At 40.5% G+C, this 24,642-nt stretch overlaps 1 protein-coding gene across 1 annotated transcript in view; it reads right to left on the bottom strand.

Moving 5' to 3' along the window:
* The window catches only part of FCHSD2 (FCH and double SH3 domains 2), a 3,469,714-nt gene that overhangs the window by 958,455 nt on the left and 2,486,617 nt on the right, over nucleotides 1–24,642 (bottom strand). The gene's annotated exons all lie outside the window — the stretch shown is intronic.

Raw genomic sequence — 24,642 nt, forward strand, 5'->3', positions numbered from 1 at the left:
GCTGATGTCTACATTAAGTCAAACACTTCAGTGTATATTACAAGTTCTCGGTATGTTCTTGGTTCATCTTTCCAATGATGGCCATGTATTCCAGAACATGCAGTCTCCCTAGAATGCTTTGAAAGATGTGGTCAATGCTTACTTGCCAAATATCTGATGCTGAAGTAATTACACTTGTAAGATGGTTGCAGCAGTATGCACCTTTGTCTTGTAGTATTTAAAACATTTATTTCAACCTTTACGCATATACCCAGTTCATACTACTTTTTGTCTGCCTCCTGTTGTAGCAAAAATTTCATTCAGTTTTGGCAAGGTATTCTGAGCTGCTATTTTTCATTTTGTGTAACTTTAGTAATTCACTTGCATATTCTTACTTGTCTGACCTCCACGCTGACTGGGGTTCTTTATTCACATCTATCTGTTTTTAAACATTCTAGTCTGCAAATGTATGCACTTTATTCTCCAAATTATGTAAAAATGTAAGGAAATACATCAAAATACCCTGGTAGAAAATTCCTAAATCATATTTTACCCATACTGGACAGCAGAGTTTGGTCACAAGGGTTACAGCCCTCTATGAGTGTGAGCAGAAGTAGGAATTACCCACAATCTGCCTAAGTGTATTGCTGTTACACAACAGAATTACTTAAAAGAAAATGACTCCACTGCTCCCTTGCATAAAGCAAACTGAACTCCTAGTGTGTCTCTCTCAGAGTTGATGCACTTCATTGAGGAAGACATTCAGACGTCCTGTGCAAGTACATACCTAACAACATACAGCATACCTGCAGTTCTTGGTATTGATGCAGTATGTGCTATTGCTACTTTGGCTATTTTAGTTACAGGCCAAACACAAAAAGTATCCTGGAAATCAGACAAGAAGAAAGTGTGTTTAATTTTGTATTACATTACATTATACTGGGGGGAGTTAACTCAGAACCATGTTCATTGAGTTTTACCACCTAGTGGTGATTAAAAATGTTAACCTACTTTTGTTGTTTTTCTGTAGTAGATACGTGTTTCAGTGCAGCTACCAAATTCTGTCTGCGATATCTGGTTTTACATTCCGCATGGAATGCAATGCATTTCAAAGGAGGTAAAATGTTTCCATTGTGTAATACTGTACTTATCTTGCTTTAGCATGTGGGTGTTGTACTTCCTTGCAATTCTAGTTTTGTCTCAACTTCTTTCACTGTGCCTATTCCCTCCAGAAATACCCATTCATATCATATCTCTCAACCTGGAAACATCAAAAATCTGGACAAAGGCCCATGAAAAGTAGGAACAACTGGCCAAAAATCTGGATGCTGATTAACATAAAATTTGCATACATAATTATGTAACCCTGCCCACTTGAATGGAATTGTGGGATACCAACATTCAAACACAAACTGAAGAAAGTACAGTTTTGTACCTACCATAAATGTAGATGTTCGAGTGCTAATACAGCTGCAGTCATAACAGATGGGTTCTCCTGCCATCAGGCGGGTCCTCAGTCGGCCGAATTCCAAAGTCTAGGTCCGGCGTCGGTTGTCGTCGCTTTCTTTCCTGACGTCAGCGCGACAGGGGTATACAAGACACAGCCAACGCCATTTTCTTCAGTCTTTCTTACCCCACATGTCAGGTGCCCCCAGAAGGAAGGCAATATATGTAAAACTATATATATATATATATATATATATATATATATATATATATATATATATATATATATATATATATATATATATATATATATATATAATATATAATCATGCATTACAATATAATCAAAAATCAGTAGTTGCAAGCAAATACACCATAGAAGGATAGCCCAATCAAGTTGTAAGATGAGGAGTTAGCCACTAGGTCTGTACCCAGAGGGGAAGGAGGGAGGGAAACCTGGACTGCAGCTGTATTAGCACTCGAATATCTACATTTATGGTAGGTACAAAACTGTACTATGTTCATCGTGCATACAGCTGCAGTCATAACAGATTGGTAGAATCCCAAAGCTACGCAAAGGGTGGTAGGCACTAGGTGGAAATGGGAGGAGCCAGAATGCCCTGCAACACAGCAGTAGCAAAGCCTGCTCTGGTTTTGGAGTATAAAGGTAGGTGGTAGTGTTTAGTGAAGGTATGCACAGAACTCCAAGTGGCTGCCTCCAAAATATCTTTGGTAGGGACTCCTCTGAGGAAGGCTGCAGAGGTAGCTGTGGCCCTTGTGGAGTGGGATCTGATGCCTGCAGGTACAGATTTACCATGAAAGGAGTAACAAAACCGTATGCAGTGGCCTATCCATTTTGAAACTGTCTGCTTGGAAATTGGCTTTACTTGAGCTCCTACAGCATAGGACACAAAGAGTTGTTCTGATTTCCTGAAAGGGTTTGTTCTGTCCAAATAGTAACGTAGCTGTCTATGGATGTCTAAGGAATGTAGCAGCCTTTCCCCTTTGTTTTGAGGATTGGGGTAAAAGGTAGGTAAGTGTATGGCCTGATTTAAAGCTACCCTGGATACTACCTTAGGCATAAATGACGGGTTGGTTCGTAGGGAAACCCTGTCCTGATGGAAGATGAGAAAGGGCTGCACAGCCATGAGGGCTTGTAGTTCCGAAACCCTACGAGCTGAGGTAATGGCCAGAAGGAAAGCTGTTTTCCAGGACAAATATTGTAAATCTGTTGAGGCAGCTGGTTCAAAGGGAGGCAATGTTAATTTTTCTAGAATGTAATTAAGATCCCAGGCTGGTATTGGTTGTTTCCTTGGAGGTCTTATATTCTTAGCCCCTCTGAGGAACTGTCTTAAGAGTGGGTGAGAGAATAAGGGTGGATCAGTGTTGTATTCTGCAGAAATGGCTGAGGCATGAATTTTGATGGAGGAAAATGAAAGTCCACTGTTCAACAGCTCAGCTAGATACTGTAATATCTGAGGCAAATTCAGTTTTCTAGGATCCTGGCCTTTTTTCTCATTCCAAGTACAAAACCGTTTCCATTTTGCGGAGTAAGCCTTTCTAGTAGATGGCCTTCTGGCCTCCAAAATGACATCCTGCACCTCTTTGGAGAGTAGGGTCTGTTGTGGTGTTAAGGAATTTTCCATGCAGCCAGATTGAGTGTTTTCAGCTGACTGTGAAGAGTTTTGTAGCTGTGCTGAGTCAGCAGAAGAGGCATTAGAGGTAGGGTCCAGGGAAGAGTACGTGTTAGGCTCCTCAGTAGTGGGTACCAGTGTTGTCTTGGCCAGTCTGGAGCAATCAGTATCATCTTCGGTCTGTCTGCTCTTGCTTTCAAGAGCACCTTGGGCAGAAGAGGCAAAGGTGGGAAGGCGTAAACTGTCCGTGCTGCCCAACTGAAAGAAAGGGCGTCCACTCTCCAGGCCTTTGGATGGAAGGTCCTTGAGCAGAACTTTGTCAATTGATGATTCCTGTGGGTGGCAAAGAGATCTATGTCTGGCCTTCCCCACACTTGGATTATCTTTGTAAAGACTTGTGGATGCAACTTCCATTCGTGTGGGTCTGTCATATTTCTGCTCAGATTGTCTGCCAGCATGTTTTCCAATCCTGGCAGGTACTGTGCTTGAAGTTCGATTTGCCATTCCAGAGCCAAGTTCCAAAGTGACATGGCTAGCCTGCACAGGGGGCATGAATGTGTCCCTCCTTGTTTGTTTATGTACCACATTACTGTGGTGTTGTCTGTTCTTATCAATAATTGCCCTGGATGCAGGAGGTCCTTGAAAGCTGTAATTGCATTTATCACTGCTAGCATTTCCTTTTGATTGATGTGAAGGTGCTTTTCCTTTTGGGACCATTTGCCCTGAATGCACCTGTCTGTCATGTGTGCCCCCCAGGCGTAGTCTGAGGCATCTGTTGTGATGACTTGATTCGCTTGAGGCTTGCAGAATGGTAGACCTGTGTTTGTTTGGCATGCTTGAGCCCACCATAGAAATTCCTTTTGCAAACATGGAATTATTGGTATTATTGTTTCCAAACTGTGGCTGTGTTGAGACCAAAGGTTTTTTAGGTACCATTGAAGTTTCCTCATATGCAACTTTGCGCATGGGATTAGAAGAATGCAAGATGCCATGAAGCCCAGAGCCTGCAGGATTTTCCTTGCAGTTAGCCTGGTACAATTTGCTAGTATTTTGAAGTACTGAGTTAATTGCCCTTGTTTTTCTGGCGTAAGATAGGCCATCTGTGTGTTTGTGTCCAAGTTGGCTCCCAGGAAAGTTATTTTCTGAGATGGTGTTAGCCTGGATTTCTCTTTGTTGACTGTGTATCCCAGAGAATTCAATAACCGTGTTACATAAGCCAGATGTTCCAGAAGTATGTGTTTGCTGTCCGCTTGGATCAGGCAATCGTCCAAATAAGGGTAAATTTGTATCCCTTGAAGTCTGCAGTAGGCGATTACTGATGCCAGGAATTTCGTGAATACTCTGGGCGCAGTAGATAAGCCAAAGGGCAATGCAGAGAATTGATAGTGGATTGAACCTGCAAGAAATCTGAGGTATCTTCTGCAGCTTTGTCTGATTGGGACATGCAGGTATGCCTCCTTGAGGTCCATTGCTACCAGCCAAGACTCCTTGCCCAGCATGGGAAGAAGCTGCTGTAAGGTGAGCATCTTGAATTTTGGTACGAGTAGAAATGTGTTTAGGATGGATAAGTCCAAAATGGGTCTCCAGTTGGTTCCTTTCCTTGGTACCAGGAATAGTCTGGAATAAAAACCTTGACCTTGTTCGTGAGTAGGTACCTCTTGAATAGCTTTCATGTCCATGAGCTTTGAAATTTGTATTTGAGCCTCTGCCCTTTGATTGTGTGGCAGGTTTGGCATGCCTCTCATTTTTGGAAGAGTGTGAAAATGAAATCTGTAGCCTCTGTTTATAATGTCCAGGATCTATTTGTCTGTTGAGATAATATGCCAATTTTTTGTAAATAATGCCAGCTTTCCTCCCAAGGGTGCTGCCAGCTGAGACTTGCTTGGCATGAAAAGGGGAAAGTCATTGGGTTTGTTTCCTGTATTGTTGTGTACTGTCTTCGTCAGCTCTTGTTGCTGGAGTTTGCCATTGTCTGCCTCTATATGATCCTTGAGATTGTCCTCTGCCCCTTGTGCGCCTGTATCTACCTCTTTGGGGCTTGTCCGTGGCTGGAAAAGACCAGTTTTTTGAAGGCCAATTTCTGCTAAAACGTGGTGGTTGAACCTGTAGAAAAGCTTTGACAGTTTGCATAGATTTAGATTTTTCTTCCATTTTCCGTAGTATCTCCTCAGCATTAGTACTGAATAATACATCCTTTTGTAGGGGAGCATCGAGTAGTTTAGCTTTAACATGATCAGGCAAGGTTTGTTCCCTAAGCCAGGCATGTCTACGAATGACTGATCCTGTAACAGCAGCTCTACTTGAGGCCTCTAAAACATCATAGCCACATTGTAAGGTGTGTTTACCCACTTGTTCTGCACTATGCATCATATCCTGCAACTCCTTCAAATCTGGTTGTTCAGGTTGTGACATTTTATTCCTTAATTGTGATAACAGAAACTGCTGATATTTAAGCATATGGAACTGACAATTTAAGGCCCTCATGGCTAGGGTGGCCGAGGTATATACCTTTTTTCCCCACCTCTCTAAGGATCTAGACTCTCTTTCGGAAGGTAGTGGATTCTTAGCAGTAGAGGCCTTCATTCCCTTGGGGCCTTGAGAAATGGTTTCAGGGTCAGCATTATGGCTTTTGTAAAGAAATTGGTGAGAGTTAGGAACTCTGTAGTACCTATCAGGCTTGACTGGGGCAGGAGGCAGGGAATCCGGATTAAGGCAAGCCTCCGAGTAAACATCATCAAGTATGTCCAAGACAGGAGGCATCGCCAGAGGTCTGTGCTGAGGTAGCAAAAGAAATTCCCTAAGTCTTTTCTTGGAATCAGAAAAGTCTTAGCCTTCCCAATGGAAGTGTTCCCTCAAGGTATGCAAGGTTTCCCCAAAAGAAAAATCCTCTGGGGGAGATACAGAAGGAATGGACTGCTCTGCATCAGAATCTTCAAAAGGGGAGTATGAGTGTTGCTCTTCATCAGAAAGTTCTGAAATAATGGAGCCCTGGTCAGAAGAGGGAGAATCTTCCTCCACTCTGGGTCTCTTGTCCGGAGGGGGTTGGGAACCCCTGATAAGAGTAATTAAATCCTCAGCCATTTTTAGCATCTGCTTTTTAGGCATGGGGCCTGGAGATGGGCCCTGTGCAACAGGCCTCTTGGGATGCATGGCTGTTTTGGACTTGGTAAAGGCCTTTATGGAAAAGGAAGATGAGGGTCTAAAGACACCCTGGGTGGAAGTGGACCTGTCCACATTAGGAGGCTCAACACTCACAGTGGCTTCGGTAGCTGTAGTCTGGGTATGGGCCGAGGCACCTGCAGTCTCGGTTACAGAAGACACCACCAGAGAAGTGTCGTCGGTAGTCAGGGGCTGCGTAGGCGCCTCGCTGAGAACCGGACCACGTGTAGCCGGTTTTGGCGTGGTGTCGGTGGAGACCGCGGACCTCGCGTGTCGGTCTTTGTCCTTGCGTTTTTTGGACAAAACAGTAGTCGGAGTCTCCGACGACATTTTATAATCAAGAGCTTTACCAAAATAGTGCTGGGCGAACTCCGCCCGACGCTTAACAGTGCGTTTATTGAAAGTAGCGCAAAAGCGACAGCCCGAGACGTCGTGGTCTGGGCCTAAACAAGGTATACAGAGGGAATGGAAATCCTTATGCGGTATTTGCTTCCCACAAGAAATACAATTGTTAACTTTGTCTGACATCGGTCTGAGGCAAGAAAAGTTTCCCCAACGGGGTACTTAGCTTTAAAGACTTCGGTTTCCAAATTTTCATAATTTCAGGAGCTGGCCGACCGGCACTTGCGAACTGCTTCTGCTTCGGGCACCGCGCGGGAAATAAGACTGAAGAAAATGGCGTCGGCTGTGTCTTATATACCCCTGTCGCACTGACGTCAGGAAAGAAAGCGACGACAACCGACGCCGGACTTAGACTTTGGAATTCGGCCAACCGAGGACCCGCCTGATGGCAGGAGAACCCATCTGTTATGACTGCAGCTGTATGCACGATGAACATCAGACAAAATGTTAAACAACACAAAATATAACCAAAACAATTTAGAATGTCTGTCAACTCCCAGTAACAGGCTCATATGTTAAGCTCCACATTTTGCTTTATGTATTTTATTATGAGAGGAAGGGGGTCAAGAGTGATTATGTGAATCACTTTAAATTACTAACCATTAAGCACTTGTGGTCAGGTATGGATACAAGAAGGAGGTGATCCAAAGAGGAGGACTGGCAGCTATACTGCCATTTGGGTTTAGGGAGGCACTGCCACTCTGCAAAAATATCCAGAACAAAATACCATTTTTCTTACTTCAGTGCAATGATAGCTATCCACCCACCAATGCAGGGTACAATCTCCTCGTAAGTCACCATCTATACTTAAAAAAAAATATTACTGCAAATTTATGACCTTCAAGTTCAGTACAACCCAGGCAAGCTGATACCTTGAGTACATCTGCAAGAGTGTAAAAAAAGACTTGCCACAATACGAATCCACAAAATCTCTACATCTTAAAATTTCCATCTTCTTATACGCTAAAAGACTTAAGAATTCTGTATAAAATAAAATCTGTGTAGGAGTGTTATCCCTCATAGACAGAGGAAACATAAATGTTCCAACATATCCTTGTTTGGTCCATCTCTTGGTAATTCATAATTAAAACATAAATGCAAGAAACCACCACAGGAATGTAAAGCTTGGCTTAAGATCCCCAGAGATCAGTAGCCTAGTAAGTAACTATGAATCTGTAAAATAAAGACAAGGGAAACGCATCTGTTGTCAAACACAGTAATGAACAGGTGACCACACAAGACTAAGATAGGAAATCCAAACACTACAGCACATGTTCCATCCTGTCAATAGCTTTCATACATATACGGCTTACTGTTTAGAGGTAAGACTTACTCCTACTCAGCTACCCGAAGCTATGTCAGAAGCATCTGAGTCCCACTTAGGAGTTACCAAAAGTAAACAAAAGAGCAAAGCAAATGGTATTCTTTACTGACCAAGACACATATCTAAGCAGACTGACTACATATGGCGGAAAGGTGTGAAACTTGCAATAGGTTCAGAAGTTAAGATGAATAACAACACAGAGAATGTGTTGTGTAACATACATAATTGTACTATTCTTGAATGATGCCACCAGTAATATTAGCACTTACCACAGTACTGAAAGTCCGCTTTTGCTATACATGGTACACTTGAAGGTGTATCAGACAATGGCCTACAATTCATTTTCACCTACCAAGAACACAAGCCCTACATTGACACAGAGCAAGAGGAGGCAAATGGAATGAATTAAAGCTGTTAAATCTGATAAAAAAATATCATTCTGAAAAATTCAGCCTGTTATCTTTCAATTCCAGAAATGAATAACATGTCTTTACAATATGCAGAGCTTTCACCTGCATAACTGTTAACTGAAAAAAGTCTTAAAGCTAAACTATGGCATCACTGCTGCTACTTGAAAGTAAAAGTAATGCAATGTAACTATGCTACTGAAAGAAAGACAATGCAAGCTAAAATGGTAGTATGACAGATGCCTGAAGAATCCTTCTGATCTGCTAAAATGAGAAAGAGAAAGTCTGGGATGTGGACTTGGACAAAATAATGTACCTTCTGTAGTGAGTCCCCCCCCCCATTTTTTTTGCTTGGCTTTGTCCCTTATAGGTTCATAGGTGTGTACTAGGCTAATGGCCCCGGAGCCTTTACAAGCCTAGCCCATAGAAGTGCCCTGGCATCTTCCTGCCCAATGTTAGTTCCAAGTGCCTCTATCAAGTAGAGCCACTGGAGTGATCCCTGGGTGAACTTTCTATTACCCATCCACTCATCAAGATTTCTCTTGAAGAGAGACAGCAAGGTGCTCTGCTTGACATATGTATGGGAAGTCTATTCCAGAGCATGGGCAGTCTCTGGGTGAGGAACCTGTCCCTCCAGCATGTTCTTTTGATTGTGGTAATGAGGTTGAGGTCTCTGGAGCATGTGGTGTGGAGGGATTGGAATTTCTTTAGATGTAGCATTTCTAATAGAGCTGGGTCAGACATGGCTTTGGAATTCAAGCAGAGATCACCTCTAAGTAGGGGATATGCGACAGAGAATAGCTGGAGTTTTGTGAATCTGTCCATGTAGGACATGTATTTAATGCCTAGGATCTTCTTCGTGAAGTACTTCTGTGGCTTCTCTAGCTGTTGCAGGTGTGTAGTGAGGTACATGCTAAATGGGGCATTATACTCGAAAATTGGTCTAATGAGGGAAGAGTGGAGAGAGATGATGACCTCTTTCTTCCTTAATGTAAATCCCTTGGCAATGAGACGTGCCACATAGAAGGACTTTCTGACCACAGTGGCAATGTGGTGGTCGAACGACAGGATGCTGTCAACCTGCATCTCCAGATCTCTTATAACACCTTGAGTGTTCAGTGGGCTCCCATCAATGTGATAATTAGTGGGAACTGTTTCTTTACCAAAGGGGATGATGACGCATTTTCTGGCGTTAAGCTTCAGGCCATGGTTTCGACACCAGTCACTGGTCTCAGTGAGGCCTTTCTGTAGGATGTCTGCATCACTTGGGGAGTTAATAATGGCTCCCAGCTTGCAGTCGTCTGCGAAAATGGTCAGCCAGAGTCCCTTTGTGTTGGCCTGGACTTCTGAGAAGTAGATGCTGAACAGGAGAGGACACAGGACCAATCCCTTTAGGACTCCACTTGTGACTGGTCAGTGGTCTGATTTGGAGTTCACTACTTTCACACTGTGTGTTCTATCTGTGAGTCAATTTGCAACCCACCTAGTGATATAGGGGTTGATGCCTAGTTTGGTAAGTTTATCAATAATTCCCGAGTGAGGAATGGTATCAAAGGCCTTGGCCAGTTCGACGTAGGCTGTATGCACTTGCCTTACCTTTATCCACAGCCCTGGTGACTGACTCAAAGAAGTCAACCAGGTTGAGCAGGCATGATCTCCCTTTCACAAAGCCAAATTGCATGGGGTCCAGAGTTTGGAGATTTCCTATATCTTTGTTAATCAGGTCCATGATGATGTGCTCCATAGCTTTACATATCACTCGTCAGGCTAATAGGTCAATAATTCCCAGGGTCTGTAGTTGCTCCCCCTTTATGGAGAGGGATGACTGTAGCAGTGTGCCATTCACTAGGGGCAAAGCCTGAGGTGAGGCTGTGACTGAAAAGGGCACACAAATATGGTGCCAGTTCGCTTTGTAGTTCATGTAGAATACAGCCAAGGATATTATCAGTTCCCATGGAAGCTGTATTTTTGGCCTTGGACAATGCAGCTTTAACTTGTCTGCAGTAATGCTGGGTGCCTGCCATTCTTCCGGTATTGTGATTGGTCCTTGGGGGGGAGAGGAGTAAAGTTGGCACTGAATCTGTTGGCCAGTATGTTGGCAATATCTGTTGACTCAGTACATGAAGTACCATTGTGCAGTAACTCAGAGAAAATCTGGGCATTGCCATGGAGGTTCTTGATATAACTATAGAAGACTTTGTGATTATTTTTAGTGTCTGCCACAATTCTGCCTTCATTTTGTTGAGGCTAATAAGGGAGTTTTTCCAGTCTTGGGACTTCACCTTTTTCTGCAACAGTTTCTTCCTTCTATTGTAGAGTTTATTATTGGCAGAGGGACCACCAGACTGGCTTCCTTTTTTTTTTAATGAGAGCATCTTGGTTCTGTTGGGTATGGCTAGTTCCATGCATTTACGTACATGTTTGTACAGTGCAGCTATTTTCCATTGGCATGGGTGCCGTGAAGTTAGCCACTTCTGTTTTTAGGAGTCCAAAGTCAGCTTTGGAGACGTTTTTCAAGGTGGTTACCTTTGTAGGGGGTGTGGGTGAGATGTGGATTTCCATGGTGATTAGTTTATGGTCAGATCTGACCAGGGAGGGATTGACTATTGGTGTAGAGCAACAGTCGCCCATGTTAGTTATAACCAGGTCAAGAATGTTGCTTCCTCTAGTAGGGGTCAGAATGAGCTGGTCCAGGGCATTGGAATTGATGAATTCCAGGAAGCGTTGGGCCAGTGTTTTGGTGCTTGCGTAGTTTTCCCAGTTGATGGAGGGGTAGTTGAAGTCTCTTAGTATGAGAGTATTGGGTTGGACCTTGATAGATTCCAGGGTGCTTAGGAACGTGGAGTGAGAGTCTAGGGACATGGTTGGGGACCTATAGCAGGTTATGACCTGGATCACCATCTTACCCCAATGTTAGTTGTACCTGAAGTATCTCAGATGCGTTATGCTGGGCTACTAGTCTGGAGGTGTGCACATCCTTTATGAATATGGAGACACCACCCCTTTTGGAGCTTTGGTCCACGTTTCAGGGCCGAAAGGTGTGAAATGAGTTATACCTGGTAGTGCAGGGGTGCTTTCTGCCGCTTTAAGCCAGGTCACTGTTACAGCGCAAATGTCGTTGTTCTCCATTTTGAGGAGTGCTTTGAGCAAGTGCATCTTGAGGTTTAGGCTTCTAGCGTTGAGCAGCATAACCCTCAGATTGTATTTATTTATAGCTGTTATGGTGGTAACTTTTGGTCTTTGGAACACCGCCTAAAAAAGGCACTATAGGGGAGGCAACAGCCTTAGCCAGTACCCAGAAACCCAGGGGTGACAGATACATACCATCTCTGGCACAGCACCGAGGTCTTTCAATCATGTCATCCCAAGCAGACGGATACTGGATCCCCTTAGAATGACACCAGAAACTTAGCTAATTGTTGAAGTCAATAATTTTTTGTTTGTACTGCGGTATAATTCTGGGTGACGGTAGGATACTGCTCAGGGCTAGTGTCACACCTGCCTGGGCCACATAATCTGAGAGCTCCACCATGCCTCTTTTCATGTAGTCCAGGGAGGTGCATCTTAGGTCATTCACACCCACATGGTCAGTGACTGAGTCATAGCTGTACTTGTTGTGGAGTGACTTGAGTGCGTGTGTTATGTGTCGGATTCTGGCACCTGATTGACAGCTGACTAATACCTTTCTCCCTATTCAGCCTAGTGTGTGAGACATCTGTGTGCCTCACTACTGAGTCATCTATGATTAGCACATTGGGCAAGGTGTTTAGCCTTAGGGACTTAGGTTGAGGGGCACACTGTGGAGGTGAGCTATGTGTCCTGTGGTTTTGTGCTGTGTTGTGCTGGTCAAGTGTGTTTGTATCTTGGAGGTCTCTGCTGTTTGGATAAATTTCTATTGAGAGCCTCTGCAAAGGTAGGTGTGTGGTTTGTGTTTTTATGTGAGAGCTATGACGGTGGGTGTTCTGGAGGGCTGTGTGTTCTATGTGGTGTGGTGTAGGTGTTGACATTCGCCTCTTGATCAGCTAGTCCAGTCTTGGCTGGAGAGTACATAGCTTCCAATTTGGTGATATAAGTGCATCTCTCATAAGTCTGAGTGTTGGGAGGTAAGAGAAGAGGGTTGTCTGTGTACATGAGGCAGTTGCTACACTGCCTCAGAATGCCCAAGTGCACCAGGTTAATAGGAGAAAGCACAGGGAGCTGCCCTTTAATCATGCCAGGAGGAGTAGTCATAACTACTAAGTACTGGAGCTATTTCCATGAAGAACGACTAGTGCTGACGGCATTCAGTATCCTATAATAATTGCTACAAAAACCTGTTAAAGTGCAAAGCGATTAGGCTATCTGAAGTGCAAGAGAGAAAGAACTAGCAAGAACTAAAGGAAAAACTGAAGAGCAGACTTTCTGGCACCAGTAATAGTTTACCTCAGCTTGGCACTGCTGAGTGTAGCAAACCCATGCAAACACAGGCTTTTAAACCAGAAAGTTGAAAGGGATGGAAAAACTGCCCAAATGTTCAATAAACTACAATTTCTGGGCCAGAAACCACTCCTCATGTGGTAGATAGGCTACCTAATGCTTACCACTCCCACTGATAAGCTGGAAGTCTTCCCTCCAACACAGAAAGGCTTGGGGGGGGGGGGGGGGCTCAGAAGCTTACAAACAGTCCTGGATATAGCAAATCTGTATTCTTGTACAATTAAAGTTTATCTATTATGAAGAACATGGATCAAAACAGAAGCACAAAGTCTCTGCCCAATTTATCCTAAGGCATACAGTACACTTTCCTAACCTTCATGCTTTTCTTCACGCAACCAGACCCCGCCTTATCCAATTTTACACAATCAGTACAAGAATATTGACTCAGATTTGTGAAGCAAATCAGAAATGCAAATAGAAGGAATTTTATTTACTTTTTGTTTTCAGTAAGTTGGGAAAATTAAACACAGATGCACCACTCTCCGAGATACTAATAAAATAAAAAATCTATGTAAGAAAATACTTAACATCTGAATATACTCTACTAAAAAAATAACTAAACTTTAGCTCACAACGTGATTAAATCAATGAAAAGGAATGCATCTGAAATAGCAGCAAAACAAATCCATCGCATAAAAACTGTTTTCATTGGTACTGTCAAGAAAAGGCTGTTTGTGAACTAACAGCTTCTGATTGTCATTACTCGTTTAAATAAGTTTACAAAGTTTGACAGAAAGATAAAGTTTATAACAAACTCTTTCATCTACTTAAATGTTATCAATGCATCGCTTCTGAGGCACAAGGATTGTATAAAAAAGCCACTTTACCACTTAACCGAGGATTAGAACTGCATTTAAATAGAGGTTTCCAGACACATGATTTCGAAGGCAACATTAACTAGATATAATCCAAAATAAATGGGCAACTATACACACCCCAAAAAAGTAAACAGGTTAAAATCATAATCTGGATAGTTGAAGACAGTCAACAAAACAGGAAATCAAAATCCACACTTTCTACATTACCTCACTACAGCTGAAGTCGCAGACTGTTAACTTTACTGTAAAGCTTACCTGCTTACAAGAATCAAAGATGCCCGTGAGGGCAGCAATTTTCCTTTACTCACAACTCTCAATGTAGCTCTTACCAATTTCCTTTTTGTCCATTAAATGGAAAAACAAGCAGTCACTCCACACAAAAAGTTACAGCAAGCCCTGACTTTTTGATCTACTTCTCAAATAATTTGAAGAATGTCTGGAGAGAACATTTGAGATGACTTTTAAGTTATCCAATGGAAAAAAAAAACATTACTCCTGAAGCACACTGCACAGCGGTTACAAAACCAAAACAACTGTTGATTAACAAGTCATATGAGAATCGTTTGCTACTTCTAACTGGTTACCAATGAAAAACTGCGGAATGTATATACATTACCCTGTAGAAGTAATTTATATTCAGCACTGGTATTTTTAAGCTCTGCTGTAAGTAGACTGGTAACTCAATTGTTTTGTTGTACAAAACTGTTGGGAGGTAGAATATTACAAGAGTCTGCAATTGGATACAGCCATGTCTATCACCTGTTACAAATAGCTTCCAGTGGCAAGCTCTCTTCACCTCCCCAACTGGACTTTTTGTTTACTGACACTGTTAACTGGAGGAGCTGCGAGGAAACCAACCCACTAAACTTAAAATCAAATATATTTATTAAATGAAAAACATAGATAAGCACTTTTGTCCATTTTCTGTATTTGAACTACTCCAGATAATCACCAAATAGTTAACTTGAATTTAAAACCCCCATTATATGATTTTTAACTAGTTTGTTTGCGGTTTCATTTGTTCTTTGTTTTGTTTACTGTAACATAACATCTAGTGCCGGCAGCTGAAATGGCTCAATAAACAGATGCATGCTCCCATTTACCGACAGGTAAACAGGCAGTGTCTCAGGATGCTGATGTCCTCTCGCATGCTCTTCCGGGATGTGCTAGCAATGTGTGATGACATCAGCAATAACTACAAATTGTAAATAAAAAGTCGGGATCTGAAGGGGCCACTCAGGAATTCATGGCACCCCACTATTTTGTCCTCAAAACCGGGCAATACTGAGGAATTCGGTACGGTTGAGAGGTATGATTCATATTCAATACATACTTTCTTTGTGTCAGTAGTTTTGATTCCGTGGTATGCACAGATGTCAAATCATGTCTCTCTACCTTAACTTCATACAACCAGTTTCAGTTAAATGATAACCAACTAACCCCATTACACTACACAAAACTGTAGCAAGTGGACATGCTCATCGTATTCAAAAGGTTTCTCACTTTAGGTGGTGAAATCACACACTTACACTCGCACACACAAATAGAGAAAGACCTCTGCTTAGGCACTCTTTGAATCATAGAAGTGAAAGTTCTCATTTGGGACTCAAACCACAATCTCCAGCATATCATGCTGGTTGTCACTGTTGCTGAACCAATGCAAGCCTCTGCAAAGACGTGTTGAGTTTTCCCATAACAGCTTTATCCTTTAAGATACAAAACCCCCAATATGGTGATCAAGGTCAAATTACAAACACACATGGACACAAATAAAGCAAATATGCTGTAATTTCTGAAATGATTAGGTTTTAAATAGTAGTTTTGTTACTTCGAGATTTACATTTATGAAAAAAAAAATCCTAACAAGTAAGTGAAAACATGCAGACTGCAGACTCCATATTGAAATCCAAATGAAAAAGCTGAAGAAAAAAACACCTGAAATTGAAACATTTTTCATCGTCTAACACAAGACCGCTGTAAAGAGTTTCTTATTATATTTTTATTTCTTATACCCCAAAAACCTCATCAAGGGAAAAAATACTGAAGTGATTTTTGTTTTTCAGCCTCTTCTTCTGGTTCCTAGAATGCTGTTTGTGTCCATGACATAAGACAGCTTAAATATAATAAATGAGGTTGTCTCCCCAATTTAGATGCAACTAGCTCCTCAGTACCTCTGTAAGCCCTAATAGTGTTTCATTTTCATTAAATTGCTATGATCTGTGCTGTGTGAGATGCTAAGGTAGTCAAAAATCCTACTTAAATTTTCTGCAATACAATTAACATTGTAGTTTTCAAACTCTCCTCCATACTCTTGTTTAGATGTTAACAAGCTCGGGTCTAGTAGCCTTGCTTATCCACCTGTGACTAAGAATTGTCACTTCAAATAACTGGTATGTAGATGAAAGCTAACCATTTTATACTTTTCTTCTGGGTGCATTTTACCCCAGTGCCTGTCAACCATCAATCCTCCCCCAATCAGACTTGGCCTGGTCATTCTCTATTCTAGAGAGGTACCCAGTACACGGTGAGCCATCTGGAGGGCTATCATTCAGGAATTCATGAGGGTTCTTTGTGCCCCTACTCACATTGTCACCATTTCCATTTTGCAGTTGAAGGTGGTAAACTTCATCCTCTGAACCAGGTAAGGACTGGCTTTCCTGTAGACTGGAGCCCTAAGGCCAGCCACGCTTCCCCTATCACAGCTTTTTGACTGCCAGCTAAAGGAGCCCTTTTAATATTGCTTTAAACTTATACCAATGAAAGAAATGCATCCGCATCCCAGTGAGGTCATTCAGTGCTCTCCCCTGGCATGGCCATGATCCTCCACACCTGCCTCTTAAAACCAAGCCTACAGTTTCCAGCCACTTCTCACGTGCAAGTTTGTGCTTGCATGGGACCAGAGAGCTGACTGGGACTCCCCCAAGGATGAATGAACCAGCAAAGCGACTAATTCTCAATTCTCCTTGCCCAGCCCTTCCAGCATCCAAACCGTTAATTGAGCTTGGGTTATCTGGGTTGGAGTCCGGGCTTTATTCTGCAATGCCACACAGCTTGTCTAAAACCAAGTATTTTATACTGATCTTAATTTAATACACTTAAATGAATGAAATCAAGTCTTTCCTAGACAAAATGACAGCATTTACTACTTAAATCATGCAGTACACAAATAGTTCATATACATTCTTCATATAAAGGTCTCTTCAAGGGCTAACTAGTTTAATCTTAGATGTCACTGTGTTTTTACAACATTTTACTAACTACAAGACAAAACATTATTAAGTAAAACCGCAGGTAGTGACTAATAGTAAAAACTTAAAAATGAGGGATGTCTAACCTATGCCATGCAGACTGGGGACAAATGCCTTTCTGAAATTATATGAGATATGAATAGGAAAAACTGGTAGGACCTTCAGGATCTATGGAGTAAAAATGTAAATTGAAGAAACTGAAAAGTAATGAAGAGTTTTAGCTCAGGCAGTAAAAAATATTAATTCTGTGACAAACGTTAACTATGCTGAAGAGAGTAATTTCCCCTTAACCTTCTCTTGTGGGTAGTATCTAAATTACTTTGTAGCAATCACATTCCTTTTTAATTATCACAGCTTTTGAAACAATGATCATATTTTTCTGTTTTTTATTTTTCTTATAATTACCTCTACCTATGTTTTAGTAAGAAAAACAAAATTAATACCTTTCTTTTGTACTAACGAAAAACTTTAGTCTTGCTCTTAAAAATGGCATTCTTTTGGGTTAATCACTACATCGTATCTTTTGCATTTTATAGACACTGCATGATCTGACTCTACCATGTACTCATTTTACAGTTCTGATAACAATTTTGCAATTGTAACGAAACTTAAGTCCACTTCTAAAATCAGGCATTCTTCATTTCTTCATTTATCTGCCAGCAAGAAAAGAAAAGACGTTTGCTTGAGGATGTTCACAGGACACAGCATTAAAGATGTTTCCTAAGACATTCTTAGTGATTCTTAGTTCCTGATTAACAAAGTTTACCTTGATACAACAGCTAGTCTGCAAGAATGAATCACTAAAAAAACAGTTCTAGCCCAGCAAGCAGAAAAAGAAGCTCAGGATTTTAAGCAGGAGGATCCTCCCTCAGGAAAAAAAAGCACATGGAAGACAGAAAAACTAAAACATTGCTAAAACCCGTGGTAAATAACAAAATTACATCTTCCTGACTTTGCCTAGTTTTCTTTAACTAGGTGACTAAACTGTCTTCTATGGCCCCATTTCATCCATAACCTGGGCCACAAGGGCAACAGTAAATGCAATATATCTGTCTAGCTATAAATACAGAGCAACTGACTAACCAGAAGGTCTCTAGGAGGGGGGCAAAAATTGAAGTACTCAAGAAAACACACAAAAAATGCAAGTACTGTGCAAATCTGAGAAGAAGTATGTAAAGTTGACAAGGAACAGAGTCTATGTGGAGTTACCACATACTCCTCAGCAAACAACTTATGATCAAAATGTGTGTTATGTGGCATGTATTGGCACAGCAGACATCAACTGGTCAGATGTATATCCCTATGAAGATGACAAAAAAAGACTTTGTGGTCAATGCCTAATGTCCTTGGTAAGGGGTACAGCAGATGGTGCCTTGGCAAGGGTTTATGCAATCCCAATTACATGGATACTTTGGGGGTGGGGGATAAAAATCTGAAAGGCTGTAATAATCTGTACTTGACTGTCCCCTATTGTGAATGCCTTGAGAACTGGTTACTGTCCTGGAGCCAGAATCTCTGCTACTTTATCTTAGGAAAGCAATGAAACAGAAATCACAATGTTTTACTCTGGAGGAACCAAGACTGGAGTAGAAACAGTAACTGGAGGCAGACAGCCCAAGTATGGAGAAAACATTGTAGCCCACAATGCCAGGTGTCCTTGGTCCTCTGAAACACCAGTAGGATCACCATGTCCTCATACTCACTGCCTGTGGACTCTGCCCACCAATTTTTTATGCTTCGGTCTTCCAATACCTGCATCTGTCTTATGGAAAGTTCATTCAAAGACCCCTGATGGACAGTTCTCCTGCTGTGTGAGGGGGCGTATGTTCCTTGTCCCACAGCTAGATGGTTATTATGATCCAGTATGGTCCAGAGTCTTAATAAAGCTAACACAGTGCTCACAACAGGAATCCTTATTAATTTCCCCTAGAGAAAAATGCACTGAAGAAGGCAGTCTTTACGTGGGGCTTGTCTATCACAGGCATACCTGCTAGTGATATTTTCTGAGACACCATCAACCTATGAAAAAAATATTCATTAAATTTCAATTTCACCAAACAAGTAATCAAAACCAATAAAAAAATCAGAAAAAGATCTACAAGTATGGGTTCTTGCCACTTGCTGTAATTTGCCTGGAAGGGAATGACAGAGTTGCACTGCTTCTTGTGGTAAAAAGAATAGAAAATGGTACAGACTAGCCAGCCTTTAATAACCCAGGATAAAACTAAGGTGACTTAGCATAGGGAGGGGACCAACTTCACTTTGGGGACAACCAAAGCAGAGAAACTGAAGATCAGACAGACAGGTGTGGTTAATTTCACTGGATAAGGAATAACAATTCAGTAATGAACCTTCTAGTAAATTACATGCAAATTCTACAATGACACTATCTGCACATTAGGACTGAACCAAAGGATTTAAATGCTTTCTAGAGTGAAAGCATTAGTAATCAGCATCTAGAATTAGCTATTTAAATGTACTACACCAGAAAGGCAGCACTCTGTACGGATACATGCAATAAAGTATGTGCTCAGCCACCCATACTGGCAAATGGATACTATAGCATTACATCAGCTTACAGTAATGTGAGGATTGTAAACATGCTGATGAAGCTCATAATTAGTAACTAGATCTAGTATGAACATAATTCTTAGTTAACAGTTGTAGCCTGAATAGTAATGTTAATCAACACATTTGGTGGCTGTGTAATCTGAGAATGTGTTTATGCTTGTAAAGTGGCCTGCCTTTAGACATTCCTGCATCAGCTTATTTTGTGAGTGATTTGTCATGCCACAGAGCAATACAGCTGACCTGAAATGAGGAAGAAGTCCATCATGGCCTGCTGACTGATTTGTAGAGTTGTAGAGTTGCAGAGTTTAAGGTTCAGTAAATGATGACCCCTGCCTGGTTTTGTTTACATGTCAAAATGTTAGAATCAGCTTTATCTCACATTACCATCAACTCTGATAGATGACAGCATGCCACCACACATCTCAACCTCTTGGCACAAAAATTATGGACAAAGCCAAAAATAATGGAGGGGCAAAAGCCCAAAATCAGAGACAGATTTTAAATACTGCTCTTAGAAACTTAGAACATTACTAGAATAACATTGTTTGCATTAGCAAGACTTTTTAGAAGGATATGAAGCTTGAAACTCAATTTTTGATTATTTAGTGATTTCAATCCTCAATAATTTGTCAGAAAGCCACATATTTTATGAGGAACATACCAAAAATATGAGGCAAACATCTGGGCAGTTGCAAAGCACTACAGAGGTTAAATAAGTATGCAGCTGTATAAAGAATTATGTTAATGGAGCAGTGTTCCTATTTAATCTCTAGGAGTCCTAATGATTGTTTAAGACACCAAAAGTTGTACCCATCCAATGTATGCACATAACCAGTCTCTTCCAGTTTAAGCATCATGCCGTAACGAGTAGCTCCCTTTTCAGTAAGGATGAAGGCAGAAAACTGTGACAACATTTTTTGTGTGCAAAGCCAGCTATGTTCCACAGAGGGATAAAGCCCTGGCATTATAGGCAACCAGAGTCTGAATAGCAGTTTTGGCGCCTGTAAGGAACAGGTAGGGGAGCAGAAGTGTAACTGGTTCAATTAGCACCCTGGGCACTTCATTGTAGTAAGCTGCAAGTGACTGACTTACTACAATTAGATCTATGTACCTCTCCAGGAAAAAAAACTTATTTCTACTAGTACACCAGGTACCCAGATGCATGACAAAAACACCCTCCCTCCAACCACTCAGGTCTCATTTCTGTGCCGTGCCCAACCCTCATTTAACATATTTTACTTAAAAAAGTCTTCTTTTAAACTATATAAAGAAATCAGACACTGTGATTTGTGCCAACATGTCTGGCTGGTGTTTTGACATAATTTCAGATTAACCTGTGTATTATATGTCAGCATGACTAGCAATGATATTGTATATAAATTCTTACATGTTGACTTATAATATGTACAGAATGTTTTAAAGACTTGAACAATGTTCCTTTACATTTCTAACTATGCACATACATTTGTGAAGAAGATTCTAAATGCAGACCATCTCAGAATCAGCTGATCTGCAGTTGATGCCATTGGAATGTTTCAAAACATGAAATGAAAATTAGAACTGGAACAGCTGTGACAGTTAGGCTAGTCTATAAAAGGGCCTGCTGAAGACGGTTAACAGTCAGTTACAATTGCCACTTGCAGTTGTGAGATGTTCACAGTTGTACTGTGCAGTGGATACCCAAATGGACTCACCAATAACTCTAAATCTGCCTTTGCTCTGTTGTAATAATTCAGTTTAGATCAGGGACTGTGTTCATTAGTCAGATAGGAAATTTTAACTAACCAGTTAGAGTTTTGCTGGATTTCTATCCTACAGTATTGATTTCATTTTTCGGGTAAACGAATTCTGTTTGTTTATTGGAAATTATTGTTTTGTATTTTTAATCATTTTGCTCATTATTAAATATTTTTATTAACTTACATTGTGGCTGGTCAATCAGTGTTTTCTTTAGTGATTTGAGAGTGCTTATATCTGCTTTGATAATTTCCCAGGCCACTCTGAAAACCTGACTGCTTTAGGTCATTTGCTATCATTTGTTTTAATATCTAAATTTCATAACTGGACACCCTTTAAAAGAGCATGTAGGCTCTCTGATTGGTGACAGCATGTTACCGTATTTTGGGGAAGGGGCACAACTGGAAATCATCTGTGTCAGGCTTCCCAAGAAGTGTTTGGATATGTGAGATTTAACTTAAGTGTGAGAGTATCAGAGGTCTTAAACTGGGACACATTGCTCTGAAGTATGTAATAAGGAGTTACATTAGGGTTGGACAGAAGTATACAATTCAGTCCCAGGTTATAGAGTTTGTTCATGTTGTGTTCTTAGGGGCAAATTGTGAAATACTACTCCTGCTTAAGTGATGGTCTTCTATTGGAGTCAGTAGTGAGGCTTGAACCTCCTTAGTTACTGACCCAGGATAGCAAGAAACGCCAGATTACTGTTGGCAGTCCAGTGGGATATTATCCAGATGTCACATTCTTTATAAACAGTAGCAAACAGCTGCAACAGTTTATATCTGCCAGCAAGGAACACTTCAGCACTAATGTTTTAGTTAAAAAAAAATATTCTTAAACTGTAGAAAATTGCTTGCTAGAAATATAGGATGTATCTTGATAGACTCAAGTAGATCCAAATAGGCAGAGTGGGTGCCCTGATTCATTGAGGGGGTCCTGTGGCTGGCAATGACTTGAATAGGTGTCCTACCAACAGTTAATTGCACCTGAAGAGTCTCCAGGGAATCATACTGTTTAACCAGTCTAGAGGTGTATTTTTCTTTAATGAATATTGATACACCACCTCCTTTAGTTTTCACACCTTCTGTAATATAATACCATATAAAGATGCATGCAAACAAAAAAAAGTTATGTGAAAAGAAAAAATTGTTTTGCGCCTTTAGACATGATCTTTAAGGTGTTACCATTATCAGAGCACAACATCCACCAAGGTGACTAAAAAGACTTTGCAGAGACGGGAAAACTTTTTGAAATGGTTAAAAGATTTAGGACAGAAGAAAATATATGCAGGAGAAAATGAATTAGAGGTTCAGCAGTTCCTGAACAGTTACAAACTACCAAAACATAATGACAAGCTCACTCTAAAGTAACATTTTCTCTGCAATGCTAATGTGCAGTAATGAGTAATCCACTCACAGCTGTGTAAGACAAAATTAGGAACAAGACTGGGACCCTTGGAAAATATGTAACTATGGATATCTCATCAGCATGCTTTCATAGGCTGAATCAGTATCAATTATTGCAGCACAACTCCTGTGGTTGTAGAAATGTATAACTTTGGAGGATGTCCATTATAAAAAAAGTCTTATCTCATTAACTGCAAAAGTACAAAGAATTGTTAAGTAGCGGAATCCCCTCAGCCACCATTATAAGGCAAGGAATGAAAATGGAGATAAAGGAAATAATTATGAAACATTTTCAGCATTATGCAGCTAACAGCTTGTTAGCCTTCTGCATTCTTTCACAGAACTATGCATAACTCTCAGCTTTCCATCTAAACATGTGGAATACTTCTCACAGTTTGGAACAAATGGGCAAAATGTGCAACATCTACTAAGAGCTTACTAACAACTTAAACTGTGAAGCTTACATGATGGGTATTTCTTTTTACTATACACATATACAAATTATTTTGATAATTAATATGATTCAATATTATTTAATGTGGGTACTGGATAAAATAACACTGAATGTGTGTCAGATCCTTTCAGTGGGGAACTGCAAGGAGCAAAGACTTTAAAATTCAAAAAGAGGAACATGCCTCATAATGAGATACATTTAAGGGGTATGGGACTATACTACACATCATCTAAAGTAGCACTTGATAATTTTTTAAAACAAAGATTTTGACTACAGAACTTTGAAAAAAGCAAACATGTCTGAAAAACATTAGCCTATTCACTCCAAAGTGTTGTATGCATGAAAAAGATGTCTTCTCATGCCAGATTCAACAACGGGATATATGTGTCAATGTAGACTATGTGAATGTAGAACACAGAAGAGAAGCAGGAAAAGAAAATAGTGAAAGGTAGCTAAACAGAAAGATACCATGCATAAAGGCAGCTCTGTAATTCAGAAATCAGAAAAATGTGGGTTTTTTATTTTACCAAAGAAAATGCTATTCTATGATTGGTCGGAGGGCTATTTGATTTTTTTTTTATTTTCTTTGCTTGCATAGCTACCACATTTGCACAATGCTTGGCTTGTTTTCACAGAGTTTTACAATGCTTGGTGGCCATACCTTTGAAATACTGTGGACTGGTTAGCCACCAGTTTCATTACACAAGTAATATCCGTGGTATCCCCAAAGTCTCAAACAACCCACTAAACAAGTATAGTGGGTTCAAAAACAAAACAGTGTAAGAAACTTCTCTGTGTGGAAGATTTTCAATCCACATATATCTAGTTAATTACTGTTTATTAATCGGATCAGATAATGGTAGTAGACTACCCAAGTCAAAAAAATAATAAAAAATATACAATTGGAAATATACAGAATTACTAAGTATTCAAAAGTAATCCAAGCAGGGTAGGCAGTCTTTTCCAGTTGAAAATCCTTTATTAAGTGCACAGATGTTTCAGTTGCTTTTCTAGTTTGGAAAAAGTCTCTGAATTCATATTTTCTGGGCCCATCCTTCCCTGTCCATTTTCGGTATCCATTTGTATCTGATCTGCTTCTGTATCAGTCCAGATAGTTACAGTTGTTAGTAAATCTTAGTATGTCATTATCCATGTTTTAAAATGCTGGAATTCCACACCAAATCAAGGATCCTTTGACGGAAGAAAACCAAACACCAACCATAAAATACTGGAATTCCACACAAAATCAAATCAAAGACTGCCTACCCTGCTTGGATTACTTTTGAATACTTAGTAATTCTGTATAATATTTCAAATTATATATTTTTTATTTTTTTGACTTAGGACAAGTTTAAGTTCGCTACCTCTACCACCATTATCTGATCTGATTAATATACAGTGATTAACTAGATATATATAGACTGAAAATCTTACACTGTTTTGTTTTTGGATTTACTATACTTGTTTAGTGGGCTGTTTGAGACTTTGGGGATACCACGGAGATTACTTGCATTTTGGTTTGTACTTTGCCTGCTTTCTGAGACCAAGGTTTTTCTTCCATCAAAATATCCCTTATTTGGT

Source organism: Protopterus annectens, chromosome 5.part0, assembly GCF_019279795.1.
Source record: "Protopterus annectens isolate FY-2018-M chromosome 5.part0, PAN1.0, whole genome shotgun sequence".
NCBI classification, from domain to species: Eukaryota; Metazoa; Chordata; order Ceratodontiformes; family Protopteridae; genus Protopterus; species Protopterus annectens.